Genomic DNA, 12,544 nt, shown 5'->3' on the forward strand with positions numbered 1-12,544 from the left:
ATAGATAGATAGATAGATAGATAGATAGATAGATAGATAGATAGATAGATAGATAGATAGATAGATAGATAGATAGATAGATAGATAGAGCAGGCACGTAGGTAGGTAGGTTGGTTGGTTGGTAGGTAGACAGAGAGTTATTCAGGTAAGACATAGAGAGATAGGTAGGTAGGTAGGTAGGCGGATGGATGGATGGATGGATGGATAGATAGATAGATAGATAAATAGGCAGGCAGGCACGTAGGTAGGTAGGTATGTATGTATGTAGGTAGGTAGGTTGGTGGATAGGTACACAGAGAGTTATGTAGGTAAGACAGATAGAGAGGTAGGCAGGTAGATGAGTTTTGTATTCTGTGTAAGGAGGCTGTCAGCAAACCGCGTTATGCAGCACCGAGCGACAGGATGACAGTGAATAACGAAAAGCAAAGCAAGCGGAAAGACGCGGTTGTGATCCAATTTGAGGCACTATCCAGGCATTTTCGGAAGTGACAGCGAAAAATTAGGAAAGCCTCAGTCAGAAGCATGTCTGCTAGAACGAAAATGATCGGAAAGGAAAGCAAGGAACAACGAAGAAAGAGAACGAAAAAGGCAATAAAAACTAAAGAAAGAGATGACGGCCGCGCCATAGCTCAAGCGGCGGCCTTGGTTCAAACCCGGGTCTGGTCAAGTGGGATTTTTGGTGGACAAAATGGCGCTGGGGTAGGTTTTCTCCGAGTATTTCGGTTTCCCCTGCCAATCTTCATTCTACCAAATTCTCCATCGTCATAATCACCTCGGGCATGTACAATAGGGCAATCAGTGGCCGCCGTGCCGAGTGGACCCAGCTGGACTCCACCCCCCACTACGCGAAATAAAAAAAAGGAAGGGATGAAAGGAAGAAGAGACAGTAAATAGGGGAAAGTAAAAGGAACAGTTGGATTAATTGATCAAGAATAAAAACGAAGTAAGAAATACCGGAAAGGGAATGAAAAGAGATGTTTAGAACACGTCATGCTGAACCTATGGAGGGTGTTCAGCTATTACGTACAATAGGATATCAAGTTTTGTGAAATTGATATCAGATCGAAACGATGCTTCATGCTTTATCAAAGAACACAATGACAATGTAACATTTGACTGCTAATATCTTCATACAAAATGACATCGGTTGAATGATTAATGTTTCATCCATCCTCGAAATTATTTCGAATGGTTAGTTGATCAAAGGATAATGAATTGAAAGGACTGTGTGAAGGAAATTGTCGTGACCTATTTCAAGGCACTTAACCGGAATCCACCTGAAGGAACTTAGTAAAATGATGGAAAACTCAGTCAAATTAGTGGGAGTCCTTGCTATGATTCGAACAGGATTCCTCCTGAATAAATGCAGTGTTTTCACATGAGCCAACTTTGCCGGGCGAAAATTTACAAAAATTCTACATAAACGAGGGGCTGTGATGAGACCGGATATTTTATTGCGCTAACATCCGTGGAATTACTTCACATCTTCTATGATTTTTGTAAAGTTATCTCTGTGCTTAATTAGTTAAGCATTACGCATGAAGGCATATGGAGGAGTGAAGGTATAGCCCCACCTTTCTTGGCTTCGTCGCTAGATGGAAGTGAGTGGTCAGCTTCATGTCCCTGTCGTTATATTCCAGGGGAAAGATCCCCCGGTACCCATTAGATATGATGTTATGTGAGCCCCAGAACCGGTCTGGATGCTGTGGAGAAGAGAAAAAACTTACACTGCCGGGAATCGAACCCGTGCCCTCCAATCCGTATCCCGCCTGTATACTCATTGAGATATCCCAGCTCGGTGATAACGGAGTCGTTATAGCGACTAGTTACGGGCTGGATGACCGAGCGGTCAGAGTTCGAGCCACGGTTACGTGAAGGATTTTCTCTTTACCACATCGTCCAGACTGACTCTGGGGTCTATCTAACCTCCTATCCAATGGGTACCGGGGGCTCTTTCCCCGGGGTAAAGCGGCAGTGGCATGAACCTGAACGCACACCTCCAAATATTGCCGAGGACAAGAAAATGTGGACTCTATACGCCTTCATGTCGTAGTACTTAATTACAGAGACAACTTTATCTTAATCTTCAATGATATTTGGGGTTCAGTTATGAGGTTCTCACGGAGATAGATAAATAAATAAATAAATCTTCTGGGAAGAGAACTCGTTCAGTTTAAGTGCTTGAAAACGGACCCTGCATTTTCTCCGAAACAGACACCTTTCTGTCAGGCTATACGGCACCAATTCCCAGAAGCCTCGTTTATTATGATTCCTAAGTTATTTGATATCGACGCTACGGCAGCAGTTAAGAACTTTGGGTCGAGATGTGGGAACATGGATCATGAATTATGGGCTTACAATCCAGGTACGTAAAACTTCTAGAAACTCAGGTCGTGATGGAGTCTAACTGGATATAATGTCGAATGGGAAGCCTTTAGCTCAGAATTCTACTGCTTTACTAAGCCTTTGTACTTTGACATGGAGTTCTGTCTTCTTGATAAACGTTATTATCTGTTATGGAATTTAGTTCGAAGGAAGTGAAAGTTTATGATACGGTCTTATGTTTCTATAGATACAATTTTGATCATCAAAGAATATTTCTCACCTCTGTTTAGCTGTTTGTGACGTACGGATAGGTTTTATTATGGCTACTGGTATTTCTCACTACACTATATGCGTTTCTTCCTGTTATATCAGCTGCAAACACGCTTTCGTCGATAAGAACACAACACTCACTTCCACATGCAAAGCATCAGACTGACTGATCGAATTTGAAGGTTATGTATTTCAACTTGAAATATGACTCACTCCACACTAGTTACGAACTGCTTATAACACAAAATATTATCGATCAGACCCTAATACGGAGAACAACATGTCTTTGCAACCTAAGCACTTTGTATTGGCTCCCGCTTTCAGATTTCTCATAAACAGCGTGCGCAAAAATATATGCATCTCATTCATTCATTCAGTTCACCAATTTATTTACTTGCTTTCTGACTGGACAGCCTAAGAGCCAATTAAAAGGTCAACAGCATAAAAAATAAGAAAAAACAAGGGGAATTGAAAGAATTAATACAGATAAAACAACAATAATAAATCTAATTCAATTAACATGACAACATAAAATCCTTTATTAGAATCCGTCGCAACACAACAACGAAACAGTTAATGTTTAATAGTTTTAACTGTTTTGTTTTTGTGTTGTGACGGATTCTAATAAAGAATTTTGTCAGGGCATGTAGAACGAATGGGAGAGACGAGGAATGCGNCAGAATAATTAATTTGTATAATAGAACAAATTGGGTTAAAAAAAACAAAAGTATGTTTAATTCTAAGGAAAATTAAAATAGTTTGTCCTTATAACAGAATTTCAAAATATATAAATGTCAACAGACAATAATAATAATAATAATAATTCGATTCATTTAAATGTTTGCCAACAGCGAGTGGTCTATAACAGGCGAGCATTGGAAATGTACTTAACAAAAGCTAGACTAAGGCTAGAACGATTCGATCCCGGGTCTGGTCAAGTGGGATTTGTGGTGGACAAAGTGGCGTTGGGGCAGGTTTTCTCCGAGTACTTCGGTTTCCCCTGCCAGTCTTCATTCCACCACTTGCTCCACAATCACCCTCACTTATAATCTGGGGCTGGTACAATAGGCCAGAATTGGCCGCAGTACAAGAGACTTAGTCCCACCCCACTAGCAATAAAAAAGCCTAGAACTTGAACTAGAACTAGAGCTAGAGCTAGAACTAGACCAAAATCTAATCCTAGGCTATAAAATAACACTGGTAACACGACAATGACGTAATTCAGTATGATTACGCAAAGCAAAATATAAATATATCCTCAAGGGCAATATTATGTTTATTGGAAACGTCCAGAGATCTGTAGATGTTTTTGTAACTGTGACGCACCTTGTTGAAGGGCTAAGTTTTGAGGCATTACTGAATTTAAGAGTCAAAAACTCTCTAATTTGCTTAGTGTGTACATAGAGACCAACAGTATCCATATGAGAACAGTCAATTTTTTCTTGAAAATGTTAATAAGAAACAAAGAGTCAAGATTTTGTCGCCTGGAATAAATCTTTTTAAAATAATATAAATTACATATAAATACAAATATTTATAAATACAACATATTATAAATATATAAATTACAACATTCCTTCACAATTAGAAAAGAAGCTGGGCTGAATACATCGATTATAACATAAATTTGTAAAATTTCTTTTAGGCTTCTAACGTATTAGGATCTGTTACAGTGAGGTTATGCCCGACGACAAACGCGTATTCAAGTTTTGAACTTTAAACTTTTTAGACTATCCAAAGAAGGAAACTTCTACATGATGAAATTAATTAGTCAGAAAGGCTTAACTGACTAAGAATGTAAGTAGTCAACATGATACTGAAAATGCAGTTTGCATTCAGTTCACCAATTTATTTACTTGCTTTCTGACTGGACAGCCTAAGAGCCAATTAAAAGGTCAACAGCATAAAAAATAAGAAAAAACAAGGGGAATTGAAAGAATTAATACAGATAAAACAACAATAATAAATCTAATTCAATTAACATGACAACATAAAATCCTTTATTAGAATCCGTCGCAACACAACAACGAAACAGTTAATGTTTAATAGTTTTAACTGTTTTGTTTTTGTGTTGTGACGGATTCTAATAAAGAATTTTGTCAGGGCATGTAGAACGAATGGGAGAGACGAGGAATGCGTATAGGATATTGGTGGGAAAGCCAGAAGGAATGAGACCACTGGGAAGACCAAGACATAGGTGGGCGGACAATATTAAAATGGATTTTAGAGAGATAGGATGGGATGGTATTGATTGGACTGATCTGGTTCAAGATAGGGACCAGTGGAGGGCTCTTGTTAACACGGTAATGGACCTTCGGGTTCCATAAAATGCTGGAAAATTCTTGAGTAGCTGCAGAATTGGGGGCTCCTTAAGAAGGGCTCAGCTCCATGACTAAGTAAGTAATATAATTATCACAACAGGATTCACCCATTGAAAATTATAGCTAGTCAAACGTGATAACAGTTAATAATAATAATAATAATAATAATAATAATAACAAATAATGTGATGTGGGAACTGCCCACATTCAAGCAAGTGTGACAACGCAAGCGTCATTGCTTAGCAACGACGAGTAAACAACTGTTGCTAAGCAATGACGCAGTATACAGTTATACTGTACAAAACTAAACAACTGATAAGATATTTTAACAGGTAAGAGCAAACCATGACCAAAATATAATATGATTAAAAACGACTTGTTTTCCGAATACATTAACATGACTACAAAATGTATGCAGTACGCACATTTAGCAGAAGAAAAATTTTTGCATGAAGAGATAACACTGAACACAGAGCTATGAGATTAGGGGTAGGATTTCGAGAAAGAAGTCCCCAAAAAGTAAGATAAAATTTAAGCCCAAACTAAACATTAATAAAAAATATATAAATATTCCGAATCTTGAGAAAAGCCGATATTAGGGGCGAGATTCGAACCTGATATCTTCCGAACAGTTTAGTATATAGCGTTAGTACTAGTTTGGAGAGAAACGCTTCGAATACCGTACAGATTAACGTTTTTCCTGAGAAAGGTTTTAGAGTTTTTCTCAGTCCTGTGAGGTGAATTCTGAAACAGCGCCTTCAGAAAATATCGGAACAACAACCTTTCAAATCCTCCCACATTCTGTATTCATAGTATTTGACTAAATCCATGCTGTTTCGGGTAATACAACACAGATAAGTAACTTAATCAAAAGACATAAAGCAGGGAAGGCACCGATCACACCGCTATACTTTTGGGGAAAAGTGAATGAACAATTCTTAAGATGGAAGTACAATTATAGTGCTGTAGTTGTAGTGCAGTGCTAACTTCAGCAGATAGAGGGTGTCACATGGTGAGCGTAACAAATCCCCACGGCCGTTAATTTCGGTTTTCTAGACCGGAACCGCTATTTGTTTGAAATAGCTCCTCAATTATCCTCAGGAGGCTGAGTGGACCCCGTTCCAGACTCACTACTTCTCAGAAAATCTGGTAGGGCTGGAAATCGAACCCGGGACCTCTGGATCTGTAGCCAGGAACTGACTAACTTCGCCGACAAGCGGCGGTCGCTCGGTCGGTATAGTTCGCTTGCAGAGTAGAACCATGGAGTTTGTTTTCTTTTTACTGTTGCAGTGCAGTACTAAAAGTATGTGGGTTCTTGATCGATGTACGTACTTGACGGTTTCTGAACGTTCCTACATCCGGGATCACTATCCTGCTCGCATGAACGAGTCTCTGATGGGTGGTTGCCTCTATCTAAAGGAAAGCGCCTCGAGTTGTCAATCTGTGCCAATCGGGCCAGGAGCAGAGGTGAAATCTTGTAGCAATGATTAGTGCAAAAGCGACCCATGGTGCCAAGTACCTTAATTCCTACAGAATCACTATCTTTTTTATCGTGAATTTCTTTTTTGCAAGAATGGCATGTATGAATATATTACAAGAACGTTACATAACGCTTATCTCTCTGCATAGTATATCTCCGAGACCACTAGCCTGATTTCAATGAAAATTGGTTTTGGAAGGTGGTTGATATTAAAAATTGTCAAGTAACTTCAATCTTCAATCCTGTCAACCTAATATATCCACCTATTTTAAAAGAAGATAAAATCTAATGTTATCAGGCTCCTCAAACCTGTTCTTTTTATATAAATTTTGTATTTGACGTACTAAGATAGACAGTCTCTGTGCTCTAGTGGTCAAAGTTCTTGGCTATAGAACCAAAGGTCTCGGGTTCGATCCCGGCGCTACCAGATTTTCTGAGAACTAGTGGGTTTGGAACGGGGTCGACTCAGCCTCGTGAGGATAACTGAGGAGCCTTTTTCAAGGAAATAGCGGCTTCGGTCTAGAAACCGAGATTAACTGCCGTGGGGATTCGTTGCGCTGACCACGCGACACCCTCTATCAGCGAAATTTGACACTAACTTCAAAGACAAGCGGCAGTCGCTCGGTCGGTATACTTCCCTTGAGCACTACAGACCACGGAGTTTTACTGTTGTTTTTCGTAGTAAGATGCGGTCCTCTGGACCTACAGAATTATAATGTTGTTACAAATGTTATTATATGCTTGGTGTGTGTGTATGTGTGTGTGCGTTTTCTTGTGTTTGTGTATTGGTGGAGGCCTTGTGAAGAGCTGATCACCCGCACAAGGAGTCAAACCGAATGTCTAAGAACTAGTAAACCGAAAGTGAAACAGAGAGTTTCATAGAAGTGGGCCAAGGCCCAAATTGGGGCTGTAGCGCCAAAGAATAAAAGAACACATCAACTTATGTGGACTTTACTGATCATGAAAATTCTCATGTCAATATAACGACATGGAATAAGCTACACTAAGCGACGAGCTATACGCACGGATCACACAAGTGTTTCAGTTCGTTCGCAACTATTTATTAATCACGAAGAATTTGTTAATCAAACGACAGGATTTGACTGCCGCCACGTACGTAAACGCAATTCACACCAAATTAATTGTTCTCTTTGTGTTTTATATGAGACGATATAGATGTTTAATTACATTAACTAATTTACGTTTAAATTCATTTATCGCGTGTTTCGGATTTTGTGCCTGTATTCCGACTTTCAAAATAATTACTTTGTTTGCGTGACTGAAATTATATACGTTTCTCGAAGCTTCGACATGTGGAACATGGCCTATCCCTCAGAGAGGATCCTGGTTTAACAGCCAAGCATCGTAAATCAACTCGAGAAGGATAGACACGAAGGGCGACCGGGTGTCAGGTGACCATTGAGGAACACAATGTAGTCTTTTGAGAATGAACCGATAACATTCATGATTTAATTCAAGGTATGCTTTTATTAGTCTGTTCCAACTCAAAGGCTACCATCCTATCACCTTCTGTGCTATCCAACATTTCTTCTTACGTCTGGTTGGTTATTCTTAACTTTTTGGGGTTAGTCTTGGAGAGTCCAGTCTAAAGATCTGTACATGTCACTGTTTCTATAGCCTTGAATTCTTTCTTCTAAAGCATAGCGTTCAAATATTTCGAATTATCGTCGAATAGCTTCATTTAAATATACCATGATTTAACGAGGACCGGTCACGGTGGCCGCGCGGTCTAAGGCATGGACTGTCTTCGCTCGCTTGAACACTGGGATCGTGGGTTCGAATCACACTTGAGGCATGGATGTCTGTGTGCGTTTATTCCGTGTCTGTGTTGTTCTGTGTGTAGATCTCCCCTCTAAGGAGTCCTACCGATTGTGTATAGAACGTAAGAGAGGGCGCCCCACACGGACAGGACAGTAACTTTCATTTGAAAAGTAACATCTTGGTCATGAGCCCCAACCGGGTCTCGACACCAAGACAGACTGACTAACTGAGCTTCAGTCGCAATGTGACTTTGACTTGATTACGAAAGAGTTTTGAAACGGCAGTTAGGAAAGTAGGAGGTTGGTGTGAGATGGCCGCCAGCCTGCGAGGACTTGTGTCCCGGAAACAGAGGAACGTCCACTGTTGGAAGACGTTACTAAGCAACGCAGTGAGGACCGTGACCGAAACACTAGTCTGCGTATGATAGTGATTTGTAAAGTATAGTTGTGTGTTTAAGAGCCCAATATATCTGGTCACCAAACCAAGCCACGTCAATCGACACTCATTTTTTTTCTGTGGCGCTACAGCCCCAATTTGGGCCTAGGCCTACCTCCATGAAACTCTCCGTTTCACTTCGGTTTACTAGATCTTACACATTCGGTATGACTCCTTGGGCGAGTGATTAGCTCTTCGCAAGGCCTCTACCTGTACACAAACACAGAAAAACGCACACAAACATCCATGCCCTGAGTGGGATTCGAACCCACGATCCCGGCTTCCGAGCGAGCGAAGACAGTGAATGCCTTAGACCGTTAGGCTACCGTGACCGACAATCGACACTCATACCCGCGATAATATTTTGAACTTCTCTCACATGAACAACGCCAGTATCTAAAACTGAGAGTCCTGAGTTCAGTTTAACAGTATTTACTCTTTCGGCCTGTGCTTTAGAAGTCATGTGTTGCGGGTGCCTTTGAATACAGCCCGATTTACTTTGATTTGTAACTCGCAATTAATTTCAATTGGCTTGGTAGTTAATCGCTGCTTTGGTCACGGACCATTGCGTGCCCGAAGCGAAACGCCTATAGACTGTGCCAAAAGTTTGTTCAGCTTAATAAGAGCAGAGATTGTGTTGGATAACAATGTGAACAAGGCAAATGAATTGCCACATCAACGGGACAGTATTAATTGGCTGTATACACATGGAAGTTTCCTTAGCTGAAATTTCAGCGGGACAGTATTAACTGGCTGTATACACATGGAAGTTTCCTTAGCTGAAATTTCAACGGGACAGTATTAACTGGCTGTATACACATGGAAGTTTCCTTAGCTGAAACTTAAATTGGCTGCGTTCGGAAATATATTTCTGAGGCAGAGTGCAATCTTAAATTACACTAATTATGGTTAATCTAGTGCCTAGAATATCCCAAAATACTGATGCATGGGGTGAACAGAGAACAAGGAATTGAATCAGCAGAAATAACAACTCTGGAAACATTAAGTAGGTACAGACGACTACAGAGAAGGAAAACTACGGAAACAAGTGAGAAATACGAGATTTGTAACGTTAGCATAACCTTGGTTGATAATGACTCTGTAAACAACGTCCGTTGTTAAGCAACAGATTCCCAACATGCGCCAATTGACTGACTGGAAAGCGGTGTTTTCTGAGCAGTCCACACCGATGACTGCGTTTGCAACAAGGTTACAGGAACAGAGGAAGGATGCTTTCTGTGCGGTCCGTGTTTAGAAGTTATAAGCAGGGTTACTACTGAGTGTGGTGAAGTTGAGTGAAATGGAGTGAGTTGGTTGGTGAGAGTAAGTTAGAGGGCTATAGCAGATCAGTTGTGAGGCGATACTGTTAGACGTTGGTAGCTGAATCACCAGGGCAGTACAAGAACCTAGAGCAAGGGGAACGTCTGCCGTTGTAAGCCATCACCAGGCAACGACTGATGACAACACAACAAACTGAGAAGACTTAGTACATTATGTAATGAACTGCTGAGTGTGTGAATTAACGATGATGCTGCAGTTACTTGTAGTTACGATCTCTTAAGTAGTCGATAAATCCAATTATCAATCCAAGCCCCATTATAGGTAACTCATACAGATGGCACTGTTAAGGGTTCATGATGACAGAATGCGTAAAGATGCCCGAAGAATATCATCAGTAATCTGTCAAGACGATAGGTCCACAGTCTCTTCCAAAACAATTCCTCCATTTAATGCGATCTAGAGCTTTCTCCTTCAAATGACAGTATCCTCTTCTGTCCCCAAGGTCATCCAGCATCTTCTTACGTCTTCTTCCTCTATCTTTCCTTCGATAACTTCTTTTAGAAGGCAGTTTCTGCGTAAAACATGACCAATCCAATTAGCCTTCCGTTTTCTTATTTCGTGTAGGATATTCCTCTGCTCACTGACTCTAATTAACACTTCTTCATTTCTCACATAATCGGTCCAACTGATCTTCTCCATCCTTCTCCAACACCACATTTCGAAACTTTCCAGATGTTTCTGATCTACTGCCCTAAGTGTCCATATTTCAGCCCCATACAGAGCTATGCTCCAAATGTAGCATTTCACTAGATTTTAAATCAGTAGGACTAAAAGATACATTGTAATGATAATTTTGATTTCGGTGAAGGCCTTATATGGCAAAATCTTTGGAAATAAGAAGAAAAATTAAGAAAGAAGTTAAAATAATGTACATGTTGCAAAATATATGAGGAGTTTCAAGCGCAGGTCGCAAGAAATATGCGAATAAGAAATTACTACCAAGTGTTAAAGGAACGAAGAGTTTTGCGACGTGCAGCACACGTGGCATACCTGGTGGGAACAAGAAATAATTATATAATATTTATCGGGAAAATATATCATACTTGAAAGCTCTAGGGGTAATGTATTATTAAAATATCTGTAATTTTTCCTTAGACAATCGAAAATAATTCTGATATAAACAATGCATTCTACAATTCTGATTGTATTTATGTTTTGATCGTGTCCACGATAGGAACCTCTTCTTTCGAGTCTACAAGGATTATTTGTGACTACTCGCTAATATAAATTATATAAAACTCCGTGGCCTCTCGTCCGCAAGTGAACTATACCGACCGAGCGACCGCCGATTTTCGGTGAAGTTAGTGCAAACTTTTGCGGATAGATGGTGTCACGCTGTCAGCGCAACGGAGCCCCACGGCCGTTAATTTCGGTTTTCTAGACCGGAGCCGCTATTTCCTTGAAATATCTCCTCAGTTATCCTCACGAGGCTGAGTGGACCCCGTTCCAGACCCATTACTTCTCAGAAAATCTGGTAGAGCCGGGAATCGAACCAAGGAACTCTGGATCTGTATCCGGGAACTCCGACTACTAGACCACAGAGGCGATGAATGTAAATTATATAGAAGATACAAACCATTAAAACTCAGCAGTTATTGAAAAAAAAAGGATCACAGTTTTATGAATGTGTTTCCCAATTTTCATTAACATGCATAGACCTGTTCGCGATTCTAATTCTCCACGTCACAGAAGGTTCTCTAGAACGCCATCTGTGAAAGTCGGCAGCTGGTTTGGTTATGGTGACGAACCGGTAGATGGCAGGGCAATAGAAACAGACGTATATGCAAATATGGCGCAGTTGTAACTAATTAATACAACGCTATTTTGAACGCGTGTCCAAAACTAATATTGTGACTCCGTATATCTCGCGCATAGTAATCAGGTGCGTGTATTATGTATGCGTTTTCATATAAAAGGAAGGGACCAATAGGAACACAGAAAATGAAATTGGGTGTATATTGTTATCCCGAAGGTTTTCCTTCCGTTTTATATTCTTGATACATTCAAGCGAAAAATATTAAGTGGTTAGTGAAAATTGTTGTCACGATTTAGGGGTGACCATAGACGGGGTTTGGATTGGTTAATGGATTTATTTACCACTTACAGGTTGTAACTACAAATAACTATAACCTTATCGCTGATTTCCCCACTTTACAAATTACTGCACGTTAAAAGATCTTCAGCCTGCTGTGTCTTCACTAGTTGTTGCGTGGTAACAGCACTCAACAATGAATTTTCTTTAGCTTCTGTGGTCACGTCGTTACTGTCCGACGAATATCCGTCAAACAAACTGGCAAGTTAACTACAGCGCCATCTCTTCTCAGCTTCAGCTTCACGCGACACCCTCTATCCGCAAAAGTTGGCACTAACTTCACCGATAAGCGGCGATCGCTCGGTCGGTATAGTTCGCTTACGGACTACATTACACGGAGTTTGTGACTATGTGTTCCGAAATTTTGTTATTGCCCACAATATCCTCCACATAAAACTGAACAAGTGTCTCTTGTCGTGTATGTTAGCTCTGGCCCGCCTTCCTGAGTCATTTTGCTGGATGCGTCATGAAATACGTAAATTTAAAGATGTCACCCAC

At 40.4% G+C, this 12,544-nt stretch overlaps 1 long non-coding RNA gene across 2 annotated transcripts in view; it reads right to left on the minus strand.

Annotated features, from left to right (window-relative positions):
- Positions 1-12,544, minus strand: part of LOC117282335 — a 300,835-nt gene that overhangs the window by 62,096 nt on the left and 226,195 nt on the right. Inside the window, exon 1 of one of the 2 annotated variants that reach the window (XR_004513055.1) lies at positions 2,606-2,744. The exons of the other annotated variant lie outside the window; for it this stretch is intronic. This is a non-coding gene — a long non-coding RNA (uncharacterized LOC117282335). Of the gene's footprint in view, positions 1-2,605; positions 2,745-12,544 lie in introns of those variants that run through there. 2 annotated transcript variants of the gene reach the window in all.

Source organism: Cryptotermes secundus, unplaced genomic scaffold, assembly GCF_002891405.2.
Source record: "Cryptotermes secundus unplaced genomic scaffold, Csec_1.0 scaffold284, whole genome shotgun sequence".
NCBI classification, from domain to species: Eukaryota; Metazoa; Arthropoda; class Insecta; order Blattodea; family Kalotermitidae; genus Cryptotermes; species Cryptotermes secundus.